Source organism: Lissotriton vulgaris, chromosome 7, assembly GCF_964263255.1.
Source record: "Lissotriton vulgaris chromosome 7, aLisVul1.2, whole genome shotgun sequence".
Lineage (NCBI taxonomy): Eukaryota > Metazoa > Chordata > Amphibia > Caudata > Salamandridae > Lissotriton > Lissotriton vulgaris.
The window spans coordinates 977,691,022-977,714,041 of record NC_141695.1 but is presented as its reverse complement, the minus strand read 5'-3'; positions in this window follow the sequence as shown (position 1 = coordinate 977,714,041).

Below are 23,020 nucleotides of genomic sequence, written 5' to 3'. Positions count from 1 at the left end.
TTAGATCAAGTCCCTCTAGTTGTATTTCGAGCAGCGAAAATATCTCAATGAATTATTTGGGCCATATCCTCTCTTTCAACGCTAGGGGGATGAGACATGCCAAGCCGGTGGCTTTCGTAGTCAGGGACGCCGGACCGGGGGATGGCCTGATGTAATGATCATTGACTACCCCACTCGGAGGCGGGCTTCCCGAAACGGGGCCGTAACCCCAACCGGGTAGTGGGGAGATTTGTTCCCCCTGGGTGGACAAGCTTACCTGTTCTTGCACTCTTGTCTGACGGGCCCACCCCGGGTCGACCATATGCCACGTGAGACCTGCCGCTTCCTCCGCACGCTGCTCCCTAGGCCCTGGTACCCCCTGCCATGTGCCATTAAGTAGCCCCGGCACCAGCGATTTTATACATTCCCTTACGATGTTGCTAATATGCTCACCCTTTTTCTTTTGGTCGGTGGTCTCGCTCTGGTCGCCGCCCTCTGGTCTCGGCGGGAGGGGTTTCTGCCGCACTTTCCTCGGAGGGTTCCTCTTCGATGTTCTCTTCATCGGCGTGTTTTTCAACTTCTTGGGTGCGGAAGGCCCTGGCTCTTCGTCCGCCTGTTCTACCGGTCTGTTCTCTTTCCCTTTGCCCAGGTGGGGGTGAAGCCAGTCGTCGCCGTGGATGGCCGATAACTCTCGGATCTTCAACAGCACCTCTGCCATCTCGTCCGCCTGGCCTTCCGACATGTCGTGAGTCCCTGCGCACTTGTGTGTGGCTTCTTGGTTTCCCGCGTCTGCGTCAGGCCGTCAGCTGGGGGCACAACTAGCTGCGTGTGCTTCTCCCGGGCTCTGAGCTTGCTGCGGTTTTTACCTGCTGCTGCTTCGGGGGAGCTGGCACGGAGCGCCGCGCTCCATAAGGCGTCCTCGGTGATGACGATCTTGATCTTCAACTGGAGCCTTGCCGTCTTCCTCTTCGTCCTTCGCCGCGTCGCCTCTCTTCCTCTTCAGTCGTTGTTGCTGTCGCGCCGTTCTCCCAGCTCCTCGAATGCGATGTGCTTCTGCTGGGAGGGCGTCGTCGCTTAAATCCTCTTGAGCCCTCCATGCAGGTCTCAGGTGAGTCCCCCTGATTGGGGGGTTCAAACAAAGCCAGGTTGACCATTGGGCGCCCTTTGGGGGCGCTCAGGTCAACAGGTCACTTCCGGTCGGGTGGCTGGTGCGCACCCCGCTTCCGCTGGTTCCTGTGCGCATCGAAGCGCCCAGAACCAGTTTACCCCCGCTGGTGGCACCACGAGGGTTATGGCGCCGGCCTTCGAGCCTCCCCCACCCTTCGGGCGGGTGCGGCGGCCTCTGCAATTAAAGGCAATGGGAGCAACACCATGTTTGGAATTGAGCTCATAGGTGGGAGTTCCAACCGGAGGAATCGGACATGAATCCTCAAGCCGGGAATCCCTAGTACAGCAAATGCAACAAAATTTCCTAAATCCACTCAGACCAGGCATCTTAAGCATACTGATCGGTTTACTAACTTCAAGGAGTGAAAGCAAAGAACACAGTACAAAGGTACTCACCCCTCGGCTTCGACCATTGCAACAGATGAATAACAAAAATCAAAAACAAAACAAAGAAGGGGGCGCTACCCACGAATACTTAACTAAATTGTCTTCTCACGCCAACAGAGGTCCATCTAACATCTCGCGATACCAATCATCACCAGAGGGTCCAAGGCAGGGCGGTAGTCAGGGCAGCAGTCATCAGCAGACGTCGGAAAGAAGTAGCCGCGCTGCAAAAGACCTTCGGTCCACTTCGACATACAGGGGTTGCTTGACGTGGCTCGCGAATCCTCCGGCTGAACCGCTACCACTGAACCGCCCCACGAGCGCGCCAGTTGGAGAACCGGGCCTTATGGGCCGGGCGGCGCATGGCACGCCTTAAATCCCGGAGTTCACCTGCCTTGTACAAAACAGAGACACGAGGCACTCCGTTGAGCGTGGAAGCCAGGTTTATTAGCTGCAGCTAAGCACAGTTGTCCTAGAAGTTACACTCGAGGTGGATTCGAAGGAGACTGCCACTTCAATCCGTAGCGCACAGTCTTTTATAGGAACATATTTACAGCATCTCACTCTTTACACATACAAAACAGACCAATAGGAAAAGTTGAAAAACAAGCTATCAGGTGTCTCAAATACGCCCCTCTCTCAGACCCCGCGTGCTACCCCTTCCAACAAATGAATAAGTGATGGCGTCCACAATCCCCTCTTGCAGGTGGCAGGACGCAATTGTCTGTCTCAAAGGATGGTTGTGTAATAGGAGCATACAAGGAGAGAACAGCAAAGGCCAGTCGGATAAGATAGTATAAGGAAAGAATAGGAGAGGGCAAATAGTCGGCCGAGACAGGGATCAATTGAGCCAGCCATGGATTAACAAATTCAGCCAGACTCTGACATCAGGTTTCGTAGACAAAGGCAATGAAGTTACTTTTTAACTGAAAGGACACATAGCAGCTGGAAAAGCAAAAGCACAACGTTCGCCGAGCTGCCTGAGTGAGGGCAACACAAAATGACGATGAACCACAAAATGGCGGCTAGATATGGGACAAAATCCAAAATCGAAGAACCTTAACACAATTCCAGATTGAGTAAGATTTTCAAAATTGGAATTGTGTGAAATTGAAATGCCTACTACAGTGAGGTGTAAGGAGGAGAAATGTTTTTTTCTCCTGCTTAATTCTAAAGTGTGATGCATCCTGCATCATGCATAGAAAGAGGTTAATGCCTCTTTGAATTGTTTTTGGTATCCCTTTCTGCATAAAAACATGCTACTCATAACACAGGCGCCCTGGCTGCATGGCGCAAGGGTGTCTGCATTGGAACTAGGCAGACACAAGTGCGCCAGCACTGGGAGGGCACTGAGGAGTGCCTTATCTTTGTAAAAATAGCGCTCTTCAGCTCACTCCAATTCATGCAGCACAGTGCAGCAACTTGCACTACTGCACTCTACTACATGAATTCTTAATAAATGCACCCTAAGGGATTTTCCCAGAATCACAGGCTGTTGAGCCAAGACTCTTAACTGGTTCTCCAGTTCCAAAGTCGCTGGATGTGGTCTTTACGACCTTTGGGTTGTGTTTGCACTATATAAAACAAGGGCTCGAGTCGAGGTACCACACGGGTGGACGGCGTCCCCACACTTATTTTACCCGGAGCTCGATAACTGGAGTAAATGGAGCCACACATTCACTCTTTGGCCTCTCTGAGGCGAGATCGGAGCCCATTCAGAACGCTGCTCACGTGCTGACTTCGCTGATGCAATCGCATCTAAGGGGCGAGCGAGGGGAGGCAATGAGTCTGATGGTGCAAGACACCTTTCGTGACGTCACTTTCTGTCGTGACATCAGCGCCCCCCCCCCCCCCACTTTATTTTTTTAGGACTTGTGCCCTGTATAAAACTGCAAAAATATGTAGGAGAAATGTGACGAAATACCCTCTGCACATCTACAATGTCCAAAGCTGCAGCGTATCATTTGCCTTTGTGATTGCAATCGTGTTTTCTTCAGAAAGTTGTCAATACGTTAACTTTTCCCACTGGTACTTCTAAATCGCTGTACGGTGGAAGGACTTGGCATGTTTTAGTGAATCTAGACTTGCGTCTATGAAGCAATTGGTATTTATCTTAATACTTCTGAATATTTTGTGTTCAAGCCATTGCAAGTCGAAAACACATTATTTGTTAGGCATTTATCGAATCTCTACAAAGATGTGCCTAATGCTAAAAGAATTGGATCTTTCCAAAGATGTCCCATCGCAGTGGTAGCGTTGATCTCTAACGTCTTTCCCTAGAGTTTACAAAAGTAAGAGTGTTTAGTAAACCGAATGGAAATCAAAAGCAGTGCATTCCTGACTGATGCATGTCAGAAAACTATGTAACTCGACGCAATATACAAACAGCTCGTGCGCTGAATGGCTAGCCGCCGCTGCTCTCGCTTGTTATTTACAGCCAAGATATAATTCCCATTATTTTCGGTTGCAGTGAATAATGCGATTGCCATGGAAACAATCTCCAGCGATTCCCCAGTGGTTCTCCCACTCCTCGCCGGTACTGCGGCTTCTCCTACCTTGCTCGCTGCCTCCTCTAACCCTTCTCAGCTTTCACTGAGTCACTGTCGCTGAGCTGGGAGGGGAGAGGGGACAGTGCTCATGTATTCTACTGCACGGAGGAGGTCTGCGTGGCAGCGGATGGGAGCTCGCAGCGTACCTCCTGTGGTGATATCAGAGATTCAATTCGCTTTTTAATTAGGGGCTACCTCATTAACATCTATTTTAAACAGATGATTTGCTTTTAATAAGCACACTTTCAGTGGGTGAGATTTTCATGTTGTGTCCCTCGAGTTTAATGCACTCAAAAGGCACAGGTACACAGTATTGACCCAGTTCGGATGATTTTCTAGTTTGTCTTTTGAAATAAAAATACTTCTGCAGGCGACGGATGGAACCCGTATGTCATTGTCAAGTTGCAGCTAACCTACTTTGAAAGTCAGACTACATTTTAACCAGTTCTGTGTCAGGGCGAACCAGGTGTAACATTTCAGATCTTGGTTGAGAATTGAGAAAACTCTGCCAAAGGATGCGGCATCTTAAACACTCTTAAATACTTCGAAGTAATTTATAAAGTGGCAGAGCAGGACAATGTCAGCTAGTGGTACTCTAGTGCTGGCAAACCTGGTCTGTTTACTGCCCGGGAAACACTGGGTTCATGCCAGGGGTGCTTGAGCTGATTCCTCAGTGTGAAACCTCTTCTAGGGCGGCCTATCCACGACTGGGCTGCTAGGTTACAGTGTACAGTGCCAGGTTACAGATGGGGAGCCTGTCACTCAGCCTCTCATGGCATGATGGTCGAAGCCCTATGCACAGTGAGAAAACTCCCTACGCATTCCTTTTTAAGTTTTTTTTTTTAAATATGTTTTTTTTTATTTGCTTAGTGGGCTGCTCAGTAAAGTTCAATGTCTTCTATGGAACCTTTGCTTCAACGGGTTTACTGAAGGCAGAAAGAATCAACACCCCTTGCAAGGATCTCTACATTGGGCAGGAGGTTTACAGCAGTGTGATGGAGGCCAGGGCCTCCACTAATCCCAGTGGGCTGATGGACTAAATGAGGCTTTTATCCTTGTATCCCCTCAATTTGTGTGGGGAGGTAATATCGTGTGCAAAAGCACCTGATTCAAAACAAACACAGCTGTAGTAATATTCTGGGAGATTACTCTACCTAATTTCAAGTTTTCCCTCTCGTAATGTGCGATTACAGACTTATCAATTTATCAACTGGCAAATTAATGAATTATTAGACTTTCTGCATTGTTTCCCAATGCAAATTCCTCCAAGCAACACATGTATGTATTTGAGCATATTAAACCTCTAGTCCAGGCTTAATTTATGCCAAATTCAAAATGTAAAATTGGATGTAAAGCCTGTTGAGAATTAGCCTGTGAATTGTAATTATTCTTGCTGCTGCACACAGAATTCGTTTGGGGGAAGGGAATGAGTTGGTGAATACTGAGGGTTCCCCCAGTGGATAATTAACAAGTGACATCTTAATGTCATAATAAAACCCAAGCTCTAAGTACTTAGCATTTCCCTGATTGAGAGACGAATGGTCAATGATTCGCTCAGGGCTGAGAACCCAACCAGGCCACCTGAATTAAAGAGGTGCTGGTTTAACTTCCCTCCACCCTGGCCTTGAGTAGCACCATAACGAATCTATATGCTGAGCCCCAGGGAGTAGGACACATGTGGTCACTGAAAATGTAGGGAGAGGTGTCCTCCATATGCTACTTTACAGCTGCGTCCAATTCCTGAGGCTGCAACAAAAGTGAGAGAGAACTTGGCTTAAATTAGCACATGCAGTGCACACTTTACGTGATGCTGCCCAATTTGTTCTTTTAATATTATTGCTAGACTTGTTTGCCTCATGATAACACTATTTCAAGACACTTGTCTTCCTTTTTGGGACAAGATAATATAATTTGGGAGGTTAGTCTTAACTCAAACACATTTCCTAAGTGGTATGTAGTTTGAGAGAGTAATATACTAATACATCATATACATCAAATATTTGCTTCCTAGTTGATTTAACATTCTATAAAATTAATAAGCGGCTCTCTCCCAGCTTGTCTTTTCTAGTTGGAGTTATCTGCAAGCTAGTTTTATGTTGTAGCTCTCGGTTGGTTACAGTTGCCATCGGTTTGCATGTACTGGGAGACGTCATTAATATTAACCCCTTCGATGCGTGTGACAAGGTTAGCTCGTCATGGGCGTTACCTGCGCTGTGCGTGTGACGAGTTGACCTTGTCACGTAACGCGGGATTTTTAAAATCGCAGCGCTCAGCGGGAAAACCCCTAGCGCACATGCGGTTAAGAATAGTTTAGGAAACTGGCTCTCAATATACTGTGAACAAAAATCAATAATTCCAAGCACAGCCTAATTGTTCCCAGATTCAACAGGTTGTCGCGTGCTCCCGAGGTATCACTCTCCAATCCTTTGAAGTGTTATACGTAATAAAAAGCAAAATGCATCTCCTAATTAGGGGATCTCCCTCAGTGCACAGCCGTTTGGCCATAGAGGCATACAATGTTTAATTACAATGATTGCATCAATCTAAACAGGATTAGGTTGAAAAGCTTTAATTGCGTGTGTTCGCTTGCTTTTTCCTTTTCTGAGATCTGATGTATAATCTCAGATGTTTAATTTTTCATATGTTCACAAAAATTTGTCAATCAACATAAAATATTCCCGATGCATTTCGGGCAACTGAGTGCCCTTCTTCAGGGGTTCATCTGTAAATGAAACCAATAATATGCGCTAGTACTCAACACATGATTAAACGTATTCATGATGTGTTCAACTTCAATATATTCAATATATTTTGATGTTATTCCAATCTTATAAACATGCACATGCATATGTTATTGCTGAGGGTGTTTCACAGTGGTCAGTGGTTGTCTCTAAAGAGTTTAGTGCTGTGGGTAAAGTATATAGAATCACTGGTTGATGAACGGTGATATTAAAGACGGATAACCCAATGTGAAACAATAGTGTAAAACCGTGCTGTACAAAAACGCAATACGCAAAAAGAGTGGGGAGTGCAAAAACACAGTGAATGCATGTGTCTGTGAAGTCATGCTCAATGTAAACACAAAGCTACTTACGACCATGAAGTCATGGCAACATATACCTGAGAATTGAAACAACAGTATAAACAGGTCCAGAAAAAGATGCATTGACCGAGAACACTCTGGTGACCACAGGCAGGAAGGGCCGAGGCAGGAAATAATCAATCATGATAACCTAGTTATGAATATTTCATCGCACCAATTGCCATCCTGTGAAATACGCTCTCTTCAAAAGGGACAATCATTTGTTCCTACGACCTTCACCAACACTTTAGAACTTGAAATCAGCTTTTTCAAATGTATGAGGAATTTAAGATTGAAGAAATACTTTGAAAAAGTAGTAACCTACGTACAGTCAGATGAAGACACTTTATTGAAAGGGTTAAGACCAAGGAGCACTTTTTTGGCTCCAGTAAGTCACAAAAGTTTGGATCTTTTTGAAAAACTTAGTGAAACAAGATTTATCTAATCTCAAATTTCAACACAAATCCAAACATTGCAACATGTCTGTTAAAGAAAAGGCCATTTTATGCAACCTGGCCAACAAACCTAAAATTGTCTGTCAAAATGCTTATAAGGGCGGCGCCTTGGTGATATTGGATAGCCAATTCTACAAGGAGCAAGTTGACAAACATGTGAATGACATCAACACCTATATGGCATTAGAATATAATCCTACAAATGAATTTTAGAGTGAACTTAAAAAAATCATATTAAGAGCAGTAGAAAATGGAGTTATTACTGAAAGAGTTATAAAATACCTGACTCAAACTAACCCAAAATCACCGTCAATGTACATGTTGCCGAAGGTACATAAAAATTTGTAACACCCACCTTTCAGACCCATAGTCTCTACCCGTGGCAGCATACATGAGCCAATTGGAATTTTTTTGGATAGACACCTGCAACCTTTTGTAGCAAACATCAGCACCTATATAAGGGACACCACAGATTTCATTGACAAAATCAGGCACTTGAGGTTTTCCACTGAAGAGGAAATATGATTGTGCACAGCAGACGTAAAATCCCTTTATACGTCTATTAGGCCTGGGCTGTAAATTCCGTTAGCAGAATTTGCGGAATTTGGGTAATTTTGCATTACGCTGAGAACGCGAGATGGGCCAAAATTCTGCATTCCGCGACTTCACGAAATTTTTCGCGTTCACAAAATGTGTGTTCGCAAGATATTTCCCCCCAGCACGGAAACAGTGATTGCAAACAATAAAAAAGCTTCGCGAACAAGCAATTCCGCATGTTCGCGAAATTTCAGCGTGTTCACAGAGATTTTTTACCGTTTCGCGGAGATTTGCTTAACGCGATTACGCGAATTCTGCCCACCCCTAACATCTATACCCCACAACTTGGGCATCGAAGCCATTGAGAATGTATTGTTAAGATCAAACATAGACACAGAACTACTGGTCTTATTGATGGAACTTTTACATTTCACATTGTACCAAAGCTATTTTAAATGGGACAACAAATGGCTTTTACAACTCTCCGGTACATCAATGGGGAATTGTGCAGCCCTAGTATTCGCCAACATCTTCATGCATCATTTTGAAGAGAGCCACATACTCAACAAAGAACTATGGATTACACATATGAGAATTTTCCTCCGATATATTGATGACCTATTTATCATATGGTCAGGAGCCAGAGACAAATTACTACTATCACTAGAACAGCTTAACAACATCGATGAACGCATTCAGTTTACTTTTCAAATTCAACAAAAGGTATACACTTCTTGGATGTTCAAATACAATGTTAGCAGGATTATCTTCAAACCACCATTTTTGGCAAGGATACAGATAGAAACAGTATTTTGCATTTCAATAGCTTTCACAGACCTAACCTCAAATATAACTTACCGTACTCTGCGGGTTAAGAGAATTGTCTCAGATACAACAGAAAGCACCATACAATCTGTCTATGGTGGCTGGCTAGTTGAGACAATCAGTCAACACACTAGTTGTCTGTAGGTTTCCAGGGGGCATCTCTAAGGTACTCCCTAAAATGTACTATTGTTCCACAATTGTCACTGCTTTAGGGTCCTTGAAAGTCCAAAGTAAGTGGTACCCTAGGTACCTAGGGCTTTGGTATTAAAGAGGGTCCCTAAGGGCTGCAGCATGAAATATGCCACCATAAGAGATCCCTCACCCAGCTCATGCAAACTGCAATTGCAGCCTGCATGTCTTGGTGCAGATAAAACCGAAGAGTCAACATGGCACACACCTCTTTGTGCCATGCTAGCACAACATTGTGTGGTGTATAGGTAAGTCACCCCTACGACAGGCTTTAAAGCCAAAAGGCAGGGTTCACTATACCCATGTGTGGGCATATCTGACTGAGTGGATGTGTCCATCTGATATCAATGTTCACTCTTAGTATTTACGAGTGCACAGGGAAGTCATGATAAGCAAATAGGCTGGACACCCGTGATTGCAAGTTCCCCAGCTACATGATGGCTTCACTGTACTCCTAGGTGTTTGGTGACAAACACCTTGTCTTAATAAACCCACACTGATGCCAGTGCTGGAGTTAGTAGTAGATGCACCCAGAGAGTACCTTAGAGATGCCCCCTGGAAACCTACAGACAAGTGCCCTGAAATTTGAGGTGCAGACCTGGTCAACAGTAGTTTGACTGACAGAAAGCCATTTAAAATTGACTAGCTCTGTACTATTCTAGGAGTCATGTGAGGATGCCAGGTGCCACCACCAGGACACTGATCTCCAGCAACAATAAAAAACAGAACATGGTTGTTTTGTGGAAACACTATTCCCATATAGAAGGGAGTATGTCACTGGTGCTTGTGGCATATCTATAAGTACTTGAAAATGAGTTGTTCTTCTTACACCAAATTTAAAATGCAATTGGTCTTCTAAACATTTAGTTAAATCTCATTATACAATTCAACTCTGTTGTGAGCCAAAACATCTGTTCAGTCTAACCTCCAGTTCGAGGGCCAACCAGGTGGACCATTGCAGTGTTCTCCATCAAATGTGAATGAGCATGTCAAATGTAAACTGTTATCACTGTTGGAAAGTATTACAAGATCTACTCCTGCAGGAATGATAATTGGCAGAATTGTCAGCCTCCAATAGCAAAGCACCACAATTATAAATGTGACATGAGTGAGGCTTTTTGAAAAACTAAAAGCCATTGAAAACAATACAGTAGGCATCAAACAGATGTATAATGTATACATTCAGTTTAAAATTAAGTTAGAGTAACGTTTACACATCAACACTTTTGTATGTCTGTATGTCTGTGTAGATGTTCTGTCAAGTTGATGACCAATGAATTCAGGATCATCTGAGACTGGAGTGGGTGCAATGTAATATAACAGCCTTGAGTGATTTACGTCAGTTTCATATTTCAATAAAGTTGATCAGTGCATCTTGTTCAGCAAGATAACAGAGAGCATATTAGCAAGGAGATGCGATAATCATTGCAAATCGAGCTTAACGCAATTTGCATTATCGCAGTCTATTGCTGGATTTCTGTCCCGGGTTAGCGGAGTATTATCAAAGCTTTACACCGAGGCAATGTGAAATCCAGCGATGGAGGGTGAGAAGCAGCATTGGCATGCAAAATTCAGCAATAATTATCCTGCAAGAATGAAAACCTTGATAATATTTTGTGTGGACCTAGCCTTTCAATCCTCCTCTCATGTTACAGATAACTAAGTAGAAATGTTAGCAGAAGTTAACATCCAGCGTTAAAGGGGCCTTAGCGCTACTTTAAATTTCATTACAAGAACGGAGGCTGACATTATGCAAAGAATTTTAATGCAGTCTCCAAGCAGCCGCATGTGTCATAATACAAAGGTTCCTAAAGAAAATTGAAACAAGCTAAGAGATATGACATGACAACCATCTGCCTCTTTTAAATGTGGCTCCGAGCAGATAAGTAACCTCTCTCTTTCTCTAACCGAAATTTCGTTATTTTACTGTTAGTGGTTAATTATATAGTTACAAGAGATATTGGTGGCCTAATCCCCACCCTCACCTCCCTCCCCCTCTACCCGATGATCTGCAATTTATGGAGATCCTCCCCCTTTTCATTCACCTTGTGTGTCTTTTTATGTATTTCACAGTGAATAATTATTTTCTTTTTCAGCTCTTACTAAGTTCATTGTTAAAATGATGTATTTATATCCATACCGCTAACCGGCAGCGCCTTATGCAGCGGCGGGCAAATCCATATTTCCCCGCTTGCGCTCGCGCTGCCGGTAGACGGGTCACTTTCCCGCTCACTCTGCCAGTATCATCCTAATGCTTTGACGCGAGCAAGGTGGGAGTCTTTCTCTCACCCCCCGCTTGTACAAGGTGTACTTGGGAGACTCCTGTACAAGTGCGGGGTCATGCAAAAGCGGGTTTACCTTCTCCTGTGTATACCGCAATAAAACCTGCCTCGGCCGAGTCGCGGGTAACCGATATTAGAGGAATTGCCCTTAGCAACAAGCACGCTTCGTGCATAGCTTGTCAAGGGCCTTTCCTCACCCTTCTCGATCGTCAGTTGACGATCAGCTGTTTTTCTCCTTCGTCGAGCCTCGCATGAGAACAGGCCTCCCCCCTTTTATTTAATGCTCATTCTATTAAAATAAAAAAAATAAAAAGGGTAAGGAAGTAAGTAGAAATAAGGCAGTAGGAAGAAATAAGGCAAGGTTTTTCCTTCCTTCAAATCTGCCTTTATAGATTATTATTAAAAAAAAAGCCAAGGAAAGATGTCTGACTCTGATTCAGAGCAGGCTAGCACCACTCTTCCTAATTTTGATAAGGAGGGTTTTAGACTCTTACTCCAAAGGGAAACGAGGTCATGCATGTTAGAGACTCTTGGCCAGGTCATTCCCTGCAAAAGACCACTGCCTTCTCAAGAGGATGGGTTTAATGAAACCCCTTCCTATGATAATCTACCTATGACAGGCAAACAAAGTAAAAAATCTAATAATATCGAATTTACTGTCCTGCGAGCAGAGGAGGTCCAAGCACCTCTTCAGATATGGGAGATCTTAGTACCTCAAAACAAATTGGAGGTCCTCGCAATTTGAACCAGAAGGTTGTCCTTAGCGACACATCATCTATGGGTGCACATTGCGGTCCAAATAATTTAGATGCCCTTAGCGGCACGTTGTCTTATAGTGCTCAGCATATCATGGGAGACTTCAACGATGATAATTCAGACGTACCTGATGAGTACATACTAGATCTAGACGATGAGGATGTTGGCCTTTTTGACACAGAGGATGAACTTCCTACATCCTCGAAAGATTATATTCTAAACCCCTTAGGGAAAGAGATGTTTTCTCCCCTAAACTTAAAATATCCTCGATTCTCTCAATGATCCCCTCAGGATCATGTTTCAAAGTTTCTTAAAAAATTGATACGTTTTTCCCTTGAAAGGGAGACTAGAAAAATACTTAGAGCAGAGTGCTCAAGGCCTTCTATTGACGAAAAAGCTTGTCATGCCCCTAATCTGGATCCTAAGCTTATAAAATTCCTCTTCAGGCTTGGGCGTGATCCCAGGAAGGGGCTAGAAAAATCATTCAAGGGCTGTCAAGACCGTCTGTTAGATGTCCTTGGTTCCCTTACTAGGATCCTTGACTCTGCAGAAGAGTGCCACCTTCATGCTACCCCTCTTAATACCAATCTAATTAGAGGATGGAGCCAAAGAGCCCCTTTTCTTCTGGGCAATGCTAATGCGAGCATTAACACTGAAAGGCGTAGGTTAATTCTAACATAAGCTCGACCCCAAACGTTCCGACATGGCATAGAAAGAGCCTTCTTCTAATCCTAAAGGCCTCCTTTTCTGAGAAGAGCTTATCAAATCACTTGGAAAGTACATTTCTACTTTTACAGCCCTTGATAAGTCCCAACAGAACATTAAAAGGGTGTTTAATAGTAACCTTTTTGGGAGGGCCGGAAGAAGGGGTCTTTCTTCCGGCCCATTTAACCAGAGGCCCTATCAGAGAACCCGTGGCTTCGGAAGAGGTTATCAACAATACAACACCCCTTACTTCTACTCTCAACGCGGAAGAGGAAACCGCCCGAGAGGAACAAGATCTCGTGCTTCATTCACCTTCAACACTCCAAATAAGTCCTCCACCCTTCCCCCCTTCCCCTTCTATCCCCTTAAAGGTGGGAGGCAGACTCATACTTTTTTTGAAAATATGGGAAATATTAACTCAAGATCGTTGGGTCCTTTCCACTGTAAAAGTATTTATGATAGATTTCGTTCAAACTCTGTTTCAAACTACCTTACCAAGAGACATCCCTATTTCCTTAGAGAAAGAGAAAATAGTAGAGGAGGAAATCTATTCCATGCTCCAAAAAAGGTGCAATAATAGAGGTTCCTTTGGATTCTTTAACTTTCGTAAGTACATTGTTCCTCATGGAGAAAAAAGGGAAAGGGTGGAGACCTGTAATTTGAAAAACCTCAACAAATTTCTTGTTTACAGGAATTTCAAAATGGAGGGTATCCACCTCCTGAGAGACCTTCTCCTGAAAGAAGACTAGTTAGTAAAATTAGATTTAAAGGACACATATTTCACCATTCCTATGGCCCAGATCCATCAACCATTCCTCCAATTCATGTGGAAAAATCACATTTACCAGTTCCAGGCCCTTCCTTTCGGTCTTTCTTCCGCTCCATGGTGCTTTACCAAGGTCATGAGGGCCGTAGCCTCCTTCCAGAGGGAACGGGGTATCCCCCTTATCATTTACCTCAATGACATTCTGATAATGTCTCAAGACCTCCAACAAATTCTCCTAGATCTGGAAATGGTTATGAATCTTCTAGAAAGACTAGGATTCATTATCAACAAAGAAAAGTCCATCCTAACCCTCTCGAAATCTCTGGAGTTTCTGGGCTTCACTCTGGACACTTCCAAGTTTCTCCTTCTCCTACCTCACTCTAAAATATCAAAGATCAGGAAAGAAATAAGACATGTCTTAAAGCAAGAAGATCTCACTTTGAGAGAACTAGCCAGACTCCTAGGTCTCCTTTCTTCCTCTATTCAGGCAATTTTTCCAGGCCCTCTAAATTACCACGCCTTGCAAAGGATAAAAGAGAGAGCTCTAAGGTCCAGTCTCTGGTACGAAGACCGAATCACCCTAGATTTGGAGGCCAAATCAGAACTATTCTGGTGGTTGGAGAACTTGGAAGCATGGAATGGGAAGGCAATCTTTGGTTCAGAACCAGATTTTGTTTTGAAATCGGATGCTTCCCTTCACGGTTGGGGTGCATGCCTCCTGGACTAGAACACGTTAGGGATCTGGTCTTGGGAAGAATCATCTCACCACAAAAATTTCCTCGAGCTCACCGCTGGCCTTTATGCTCTTATGATCTTCAAACATTCCCTCCAAGGGAGGTCGGTCATTTTAAAGATGGACAATATTTCCGCAGAGGGCTACATCAATTGTTTGGGAGGTACAAAGCCTGCCGACCTTTCAAACCTAGCCAAGAGACTCTGGATGTTCGTTCTAGAACACAAAAATGCCCTCAAAGTGGAATACTACCCAGGGAAATCGAACGTCTCTGCCTATTGGAATTTCAGATTCCTTTCGGACTTCAGCGACTGGAAACTCAACGTCGCTGTTTTCCACTCGATGAATTCAATCCGGGGTCCTTTCGAGATAGACCTTTTGGCGAGCTGTCTCACTTCTCAACTGGAGCATTACTTCAGCTGGATGCCGGACCCCGGCGCTCTAGCAGTGAATGCATTCCTTCAACCCTGGTCAGGGATCAATGCATATGCATTTCCCCCATTTGCAATGATCCAGAGAATCTTACAGAAAGTGAGAAAAGACCAATGCTCTCTAGATCTAATAACTCCCTTTTGGCCGTCCCAGGCATGGTTCCTCACAACTCTGGAGCTAACATTCGACCTTCCCTTTCTAATACCTTCTCTAGACAACCTCCTTACAGACGTAAACGGAGATTCCGACCTCCTGACCCAGACAGGGAGTTTGAACCTTCTTCCTTGGAGAGTGTCAGGTGATCCAACAAAGTCTCAGGACTTTCGACATCAGATGCTACTCTCCTCTGAGAGACATGGGCGCCAGGAACTCACTACAGATACAATAACATCTGGAAATCGTGGGTTCTCCTGAGGCACAGCCGGGAGTGTTGTTTGTTTACGTAAAGCGCCATTTTTAAAACCTGTTGCTCTAAAGATCACTTTTAACTGTTGTCATTTTGTTCCCTTGCTGCACCTCATTGGGCACTTGCTTGCACATTAGAACATCCGTGCAGCCGAGATAAACACTGCTGCGGAAATAACAATTAATCGGAAGCCATCAGCGAGTGAGCCGGTCTTTAGGCCACGCCCACTCGCCCGAGGCCACGCCCCTCCAGCCTTTATATATGAACTGACTGATAGCTCGGGTTAGATCCTTCTCCTGAGGCACAGCCGGGAGTGTTGTTTGTTTACGTAAAGCGCCATTTTTAAAACCTGTTGCTCTAAAGATCACTTTTAACTGTTGTCATTTCGTTCCCTTGCTGCACCTCATTGGGCACTTGCTTGCACATTAGAACATCCGTGCAGCCGAGATAAACGCTGCTGCGGAAATAACAATTAATTGGACACCATCAGCGAGTGAGCCGATCTTTAGGCCACGCCCACTCGCCCGAGGTCACGACCTTTACCTGCTACAAAAAGATGTGCATTCCTCGGTCGTGCAGCGGACGGGTGCAGCGGGCGTGCCGTCAGCGCGCCTAAGGCAAGCCCGTCTGGGCCCATCCGGGCCCAGCCGGACCCAGGCCCAGTCACTATGTCCGTTTCCCACGATGAACGACTCATTTATTCGAGAGACAGCCTCCAAGCATGCAACTCGTGGAAACACCCTGAGTGTAGCTATATCCATCCGGAAGGTAAACCGTTCATCAACTGTGCTCTATGTAATCCGGCCTCCATTACTTTAAATAATAACGGCCTTCAGCTGGGCCTTCTAAATTGTCGGTCCCTCCCCAAACACGCTCATGAAATCTGCCTCCTACCTCAGGAGTATGATTTTGATGCTCTGTTCCTCTCGGAAACGTGGCTCACTTCTGGGTCGGATTCAGACATCATCAGTGCTCTCCCCCCAGGCTATCAAATCCATTCCCAAAATAGACCCCTTGGCAGAGGAGGTGGTCTGGCAATAATTTATAGAGAACAATTTGCATGTAGAGCTAGCAATGCCAATATAGATGAGTGCGAGAGCTGCCATTTTGGCTTACAAATATCCCCTACGCACTCTGTGTCGGGGCTGCTGATATACCCCCCGCCGGGAACTCCAGGGAATTTCGCAAGCTCTCTTGTCGATACGGTCACACAGATAGCTAGCACCTCTCCCAACTTCCTCATCCTGGGAGACCTCAATCTTCACCTATTAGACCCCAAGGACCTTACTGCAGCAGAACTTCTTATGGATCTCTCGTCCTTTGACCTCAGACTAGCTAACTCAGAGCCCACCCATGATAAAGGTCATCTTTTGGACCCAGTTCTTACCAACATTACGGGCCTCACTACCTGCATTCCCATTCCCCTCCCTTGGACAGACCATTTTCTAATACTCATAGTGTGGAACCTCTATATTCCACCTATCCAACAGGCCAAAATCCGGATTACTGACCGACGCTGGCACAAACTCCTGTCAGACGAATGGGCTGCCAATCTTAGGGCCACGCTCTCTCCCCTTGTTTCGGATCCAGCTAGCGCTGATAATCAGTTCAACTCCTGGCTCACTATATCATTAGACATACTTCTCCCTAAAACTTCCATCTTGAGGCGAACTAAAAGAGTGAACCCTGCTCTGTGGTACACTCCTGAGCTTAACCTCCTTCGGAAGGAATGCAAAAGATCTGAACGCTCGTGGAGGAAAGATAAAACTACAGTCAATAAAGACGCTTTCCGGGTTTCCCTAAAAAACTATAAATCTGCTCTCCGCAACACCAAAAGTATTTTCTTTCAGGAAAGGATAGAAAGCTCCTCCTGCTCTAGCAAGGAAACATTCATCATTCTGAAAGAATTACTTAAAATCCCAGATCCCGCACCAAAGATTCTGCCAGACCCCAAGATAGCTGAAGAGAAATGTTGTCAGCTGGCCAAATTCTTTGAGGATAAGATCCAGAAAATCCTTGCTTCTCTGCCACCTATTGATTTTAGCGCAGAAGACTGTATAAACCCAAACCCTACCACACCCTGTTTAAACTCTCTTGGACCAGTTACTGTTGAAGAGGTTTCAACCATGCTAGATACGATCAAAAGCGGTTCTCCCAGGGACCCAGCTCCCCTACGTATTCTCAAGAAAGTGGCCCCCACTATCGCTCCCTCACTAACTCATCTCATTAACACCTCACTGCTCCAGGGAGTAGTTCCCCTCAGCTGGAAGGCGGCGGTCATCAAGGCGCTACTCAAAAAACCTTCGCTAGACCCCACGGACTTGGCCAATTATAGGCCAATTTCTCTCCTTCCGGGAACCAGTAAAATTGCCGAAAAACTTGTGAATAAAAAACTATCACACTATCTGGAGTCTAACAATCTGCTCAGATATTCGCAAACTGGATTCCGCCCAGGGCAGGGCACCGACATCGCCCTTCTCGCAGCAGTGGAGGAGGCTAGAGCCCTTTTGGACGCAGGAGGATCAGTGGCAGTGATCCTCCTGGACCTCAGTGCGGCCTTCGAAACCGTCAACCACCGGGTCTTAATCCAACGACTCAAGAACATCGGTGTTGAGGGCACTGCTCTGATCTGGTTTAAATCCTTCCTCGACCACCGCTCCTTTCAGGTCTGGGAGAATGACATCCGGTCCCCCAACACCCTCCTCCAGTGTGGTGTGCCACTGGGCTCATCCTTAAGCCCGACATTATTTAATGTCTACATGTCCCCACTGGAGGAGGTTGTCAACCTGTTCGGGGTGAAAATCATCAGCTACGCTGATGATACACAATTAGTAGTGTCTTTATCTCACCCTAACCAAAAACCTTCGGATCTTTATACTTGTCTTACGGAAATCCAAGGATGGATGAACAGTTCGGCCTTAAAGCTCAATGGCTCAAAGACGGACATTCTCCTCCTTGGCCAGAAAGGGCTTTCCCTCTCGCAGAACCTTTGGCCACCTTGCTTGGGTGATCCTCCGGCCCCCAAGCCTGAGATCAAGAGCCTAGGGATCTGGCTTGAAAAAGATCTTTCTTTTAAGACACAAGCCAATAAAGTCGCCGGAACCTGCTTCGGGCTTCTTAAATCCATCAGGAGGATTTTGCCACTACTCCCTCCTGTCTCCCAGAAACTGTTAATCCAAGGCCTTATCATGTCAAGGCTGGATTACAGTAACATCATCTATCTGGGTGCCCCCGAAGCAACCCTGAATAAACTTCAAAGGATTCAGAATGCTGCTGCCCGGATCCTCACCAACACTCCGTCGAGATCATTGGCTAAACCAGCACTGAAATTCTTACATTGGCTCCCAGTGAGAGAACGAGTGAAGTTTAAAGCTCCCTGTCTAGCACACAAACTTCTACAGGACAAAGGCCCCTCCATCCTAAAAAAATTCATAAGGCCTTATAAAGCCGCAAGATCCCTCCGATCTGCCCATGAACATCTCATCACTATTCCCAGAGTGAAGAAGGTCCGTACGGGTGGACGGCGCTTTTCCGTTAATACAGCCCGCCTATGGAATTCCTTTCCGCTTGTTCTCAGGACTAAACTAGACTATCTCCAATTCAGGAAACAGTTAAAAACTCACCTGTTTCCTTGATCCCTTCTCCTCCTCCATCCTGTCACTTCCCCCGTTACCCTCTTGTCTGTAAGGATCTTAGCGCTGGGGTACTTACGGGTGACTACGCGCTCTACAAAACCCAATAATAATAATAATAATGGAAAGGAATTTGGATTCCATATAGGCACCTATCGTTGATTTGGTGAACTTTCTGGCAGAACTTTTTCACAAAGATATAAGTTATAGATCTATTAATTGCTATAGATCTGCTATCTCCGCAGGTCATGTTCTTGTCAATGGGAAAAAAGTCAGTAAAAATGTCATCGTTTTAGAGTGATGAAGAGCATTCGTCTGAAAAGAACCCCGAAACCAAAATATGATACCATCTGGGATGTGAACTTGATTCTAGATCTTTTCATCTCATGGCCCGACAATTCTTTTTTGAATAGAAAACTTCTCTCCAGTAAACTCGCTACTCTTCTTTGCCTTATCTTTTGTCAAAGAGTTTCTGACGTTAAAGCTCTAGAGATCTCTAACAGATCTTACAATTTATTTGGAGTAAAATTTGATGTTTACAGAAGAACCAAAATCATGTCTGGCTCAATCTTTTATCCTCGTTTCAATCCTTGCCTGAAATTTTGTGTAGTTGAATGTGAAGACGTATGATCAAAAAATGTCTAACCTTCGCCCTATTAATGAGAAACAACTCCTTATTTCATTTATTAAACCTCATAAAGTCATATCCTCTACTTCCATTGCTCGATGGGTTAAGTTGGCTATGAACTTAGCTGGTATTAATGTGGCCAAATTTCATGCTCATACAATTAGAGGTGATCTGGCAAGTAAATCACTATGGGCTGGAGGTGAGTTGGATGATATTCTTAAAGCTGCAGACTGCTCTAATGCTAGAACCTTTGCGAGACACTATTGTAAACCAATTGAACACATGTGCAATGTCGTTTTACAAGGCTACCAACATGCATAATATAGCCTCCGTTCTTGTAATGAAATTGCGAATCTCCTATTACCATGCCTAGAGAATCTGGATTTCATTAAAGACACGGAGGCTGACATTATCCCTCCCATCCCATTCTCTTGTGTTTGGTGATTGGTGATTTCTTGTTTATACACACTTACAGTTTGATTGTTTCAATTGTTTCTCATGGACATGTTGTTTGAATTGTTTCTCATTGACAAGTTATACTTTGATTAAATTATTAGTTATCTTGTACTGTTTGTGATGACACTCTTTTGGTCACAAGATTGTCATTGCTTTCTTTCTTTCCAGATAATCGTTCTTCCTAACCTACGTTTATAGATATCTCCTTGTTCGGTTACTTTCTTCACATCTCCTTTGGATGAAAGCCTTCAAGTCTTCATTCGTCCTAATACATTTGAATTTCCTTATTTTCTCTTCGCCTGATTTAAAAGAGGCAGATGGCTGTCATATCATATCTCTTAGCTTGTTTCAATGTTCTTTTGGAACCTTTGTATTATGACTCATGCGGCTGCTTGGAGACTGCAACTATTTCTGTTTTTCTAGCTATTTGAAAATGAATAGGTTGCCCTGCACACCACTGGGGCAGCTATACAGTAGTAGGAAGTAGATTAAACATAAACAGAAGGCTAGTAGCATTCTGAATGACTTTCTGAAAGCATGCAAGTTTGGCTGTCTCTGTCTGCACAGGCCATGCTATGAACTCGCTCCTCTGTGCCAGGCTTTTGTGGCCAGATGTACGAAGCTTTATCAGCTTGCAAACGGTGATTGGTTACCCAATCGCAAATAGGGTTTGCAAGTTCACTATTAGGAAGGGGCGTGCCAAGGGTGTCCCTTCCTAATAACGAGTTGCAGGGGCATGTATATGATTGCTTAGTGACCAGAATTTGGTCTCAAAACATTCATAGTATACCAACTCCATGAAGTTGGTGGAAACCCATTTGCAAATGGGAAAGGATCCCCAAAGGACCCCTTCCCTTTTGTGAATGTGGGCACCAACATTTTTTAGGTTGAGCTTAGACAGCTCGCATGCACTGTTTGGAAGAACATCTGTAATGAGTTTCAAGAGTGTAATCCCGCCTGCTGGCTGCCATTGGTTAGCTCTTCCATTGCTCTTGATTCCTGGCTCCTAACTGGTTTCAGCAGCCCATACGTCAGTTCTGTGGAAGACTGCCCTTCCCAACACCACTAGCCCAGCTCGTGTCTTCGGTGCCCCTGCTCTTGCTAAGTAGATTCCCATTGCATTGTCCTCACCCCACTAACGCCTCCCTCAGGATGCCACTCTTTATTTTTAACTATGGGGACCTGTGTAGTGCCCTTCCCCTTCACCACTTCCTGCATCATGCCACTCTTTATGGTTAACTAAGGTGGCCCATGGGGTGCACTCCCTCTGCCACCACCTCCCACGGCACGCCACTCTTTATGTTAAACTATGGTGGTCCGTGCAGTGTCCTCCTCCCCCTGCCACCACCTCACGCGGCACACCACTCTTAATGTTTAACTATGGCAGTCCGTGTGGTGCCCTCCTCCGCCACAACCTCCCGCTAGACACACAGAATATGGTGCTGTTCGGAAGCAAACTGATAGCTTACTAGTAAACATATTGAGTTTCCATGTAAAGAAAAGACATCTCAGATTATAGTGAGTGCACTCAGGGCAGGTTTGTTGGGGAAGGCTAGAGGAGAAAAACAAGGGCAGGCATCTTGCCCTTAAACTCACCGTATTTCTTGTTCTTGAGTAGTAATCTGCTTTATTGAGAAATTAAGTAGCGCTGGCAGAGTAGGTGATTTATGGAACGAGGACTGGAGCCCTCAGTGTCGTCCGCTCTCATTTATCAGATTGTGTTAAAAGTGCCTCCTCTCCATTTTACTACAGCACCCGAGGGAGACTTTTATCTAGGATCTGCAGTTCCCATATCCTCCTTAGCTTCTGTAGAGATAATATTACCCTATTCATACAAGAATTCAAACCAAGATTCACAATTTGAGGACTCCACATCTGTCCTGGAATAAAATCATACATCTCCTCCCTTTAAAACATGTTTAACTTGAGAATGCCCATTTCCCCCTTTCCTTTCACTATCCATTAAATACGAAATATCGCCACTGGCCTGGAAACGTTGGGGCAGATTATCAAGAACGGCGTTAAAGTTATCGTCAGTTTAGTGGCAGAAAACTGCTGCTAAAGCGGCGATAATGGGCTTGATAATATGCCCTGGAGAATACCAATAGAAGCCCATGTTCACACCAGAACCTGGAGTTCTATTGAAATTCTCAAGGGCATATTATCAAGCCCATGATCGGCGCTTTAGCTGCAGTTTTCTGCTGCTAAACCGGCGATAATTTTTAACGCCGTTCTTGATAATATGCCTCCCTATTTTCTTGTTCTCATTTTGATGGCAGCCTAGTTGAAATACCGCTGGTAAATTACATCTCAAAAAAACACCTCACCCATTCTAAGAGTGAACGGGAAAGATTTGATTCTCTATTCAGTGATCCGGAGAGCATAGGGTCTTGCAGTTACATGCTAGCAGGGGGCATTCCCTGTGCAAATATACTGTTCTCAGTTTTATCGAAGCCACAATTCTGCCCTAAAATCCAAAAGCTTAAATGCTATTGGAAACCTTTAAAAAGCTGACTTTGGCATCCGCTGCAACATCATACCAATGAGAGGCTGTGCGCCAATGTAGTTTGCCACTCTCTGGCACCTACGAAAAAAACATGCATTTAAAACTCAAATTTCCCATTTGAAAGCAGACCCAAAATACAAATTCAATGAAAGTATGTTGCAGCCTTCTTTTTACCACGTGCCTATATTAAGCACTTCAATTTAAAGTGCATGGAATTCTTTTTTCACACACAGGAACTTTCACTTAATCAGAAAGCTGATCCAAACACATGTCCACACCATATAAATCCACCACAATCCAAATCAAAACACATAAGGTAAAAATTATTGTTATTTACAAAACCAAGGGCCAGATGGAGGAAGCCTAATTCCGGTCGGTAATGGCCGAAACTACCGATTTTCGGCCGTTACCGACCGGAATTAAGCTTTTCAGATGTAGGTGGCCAATTTGTAAGATTCGGTAATTTACGGAATTGGTAACTTAAGGAATCGGTAAATTACCAAATTCTTACCATACTGATTCGGTAAATTACCAAATTCATAATGTAGAGA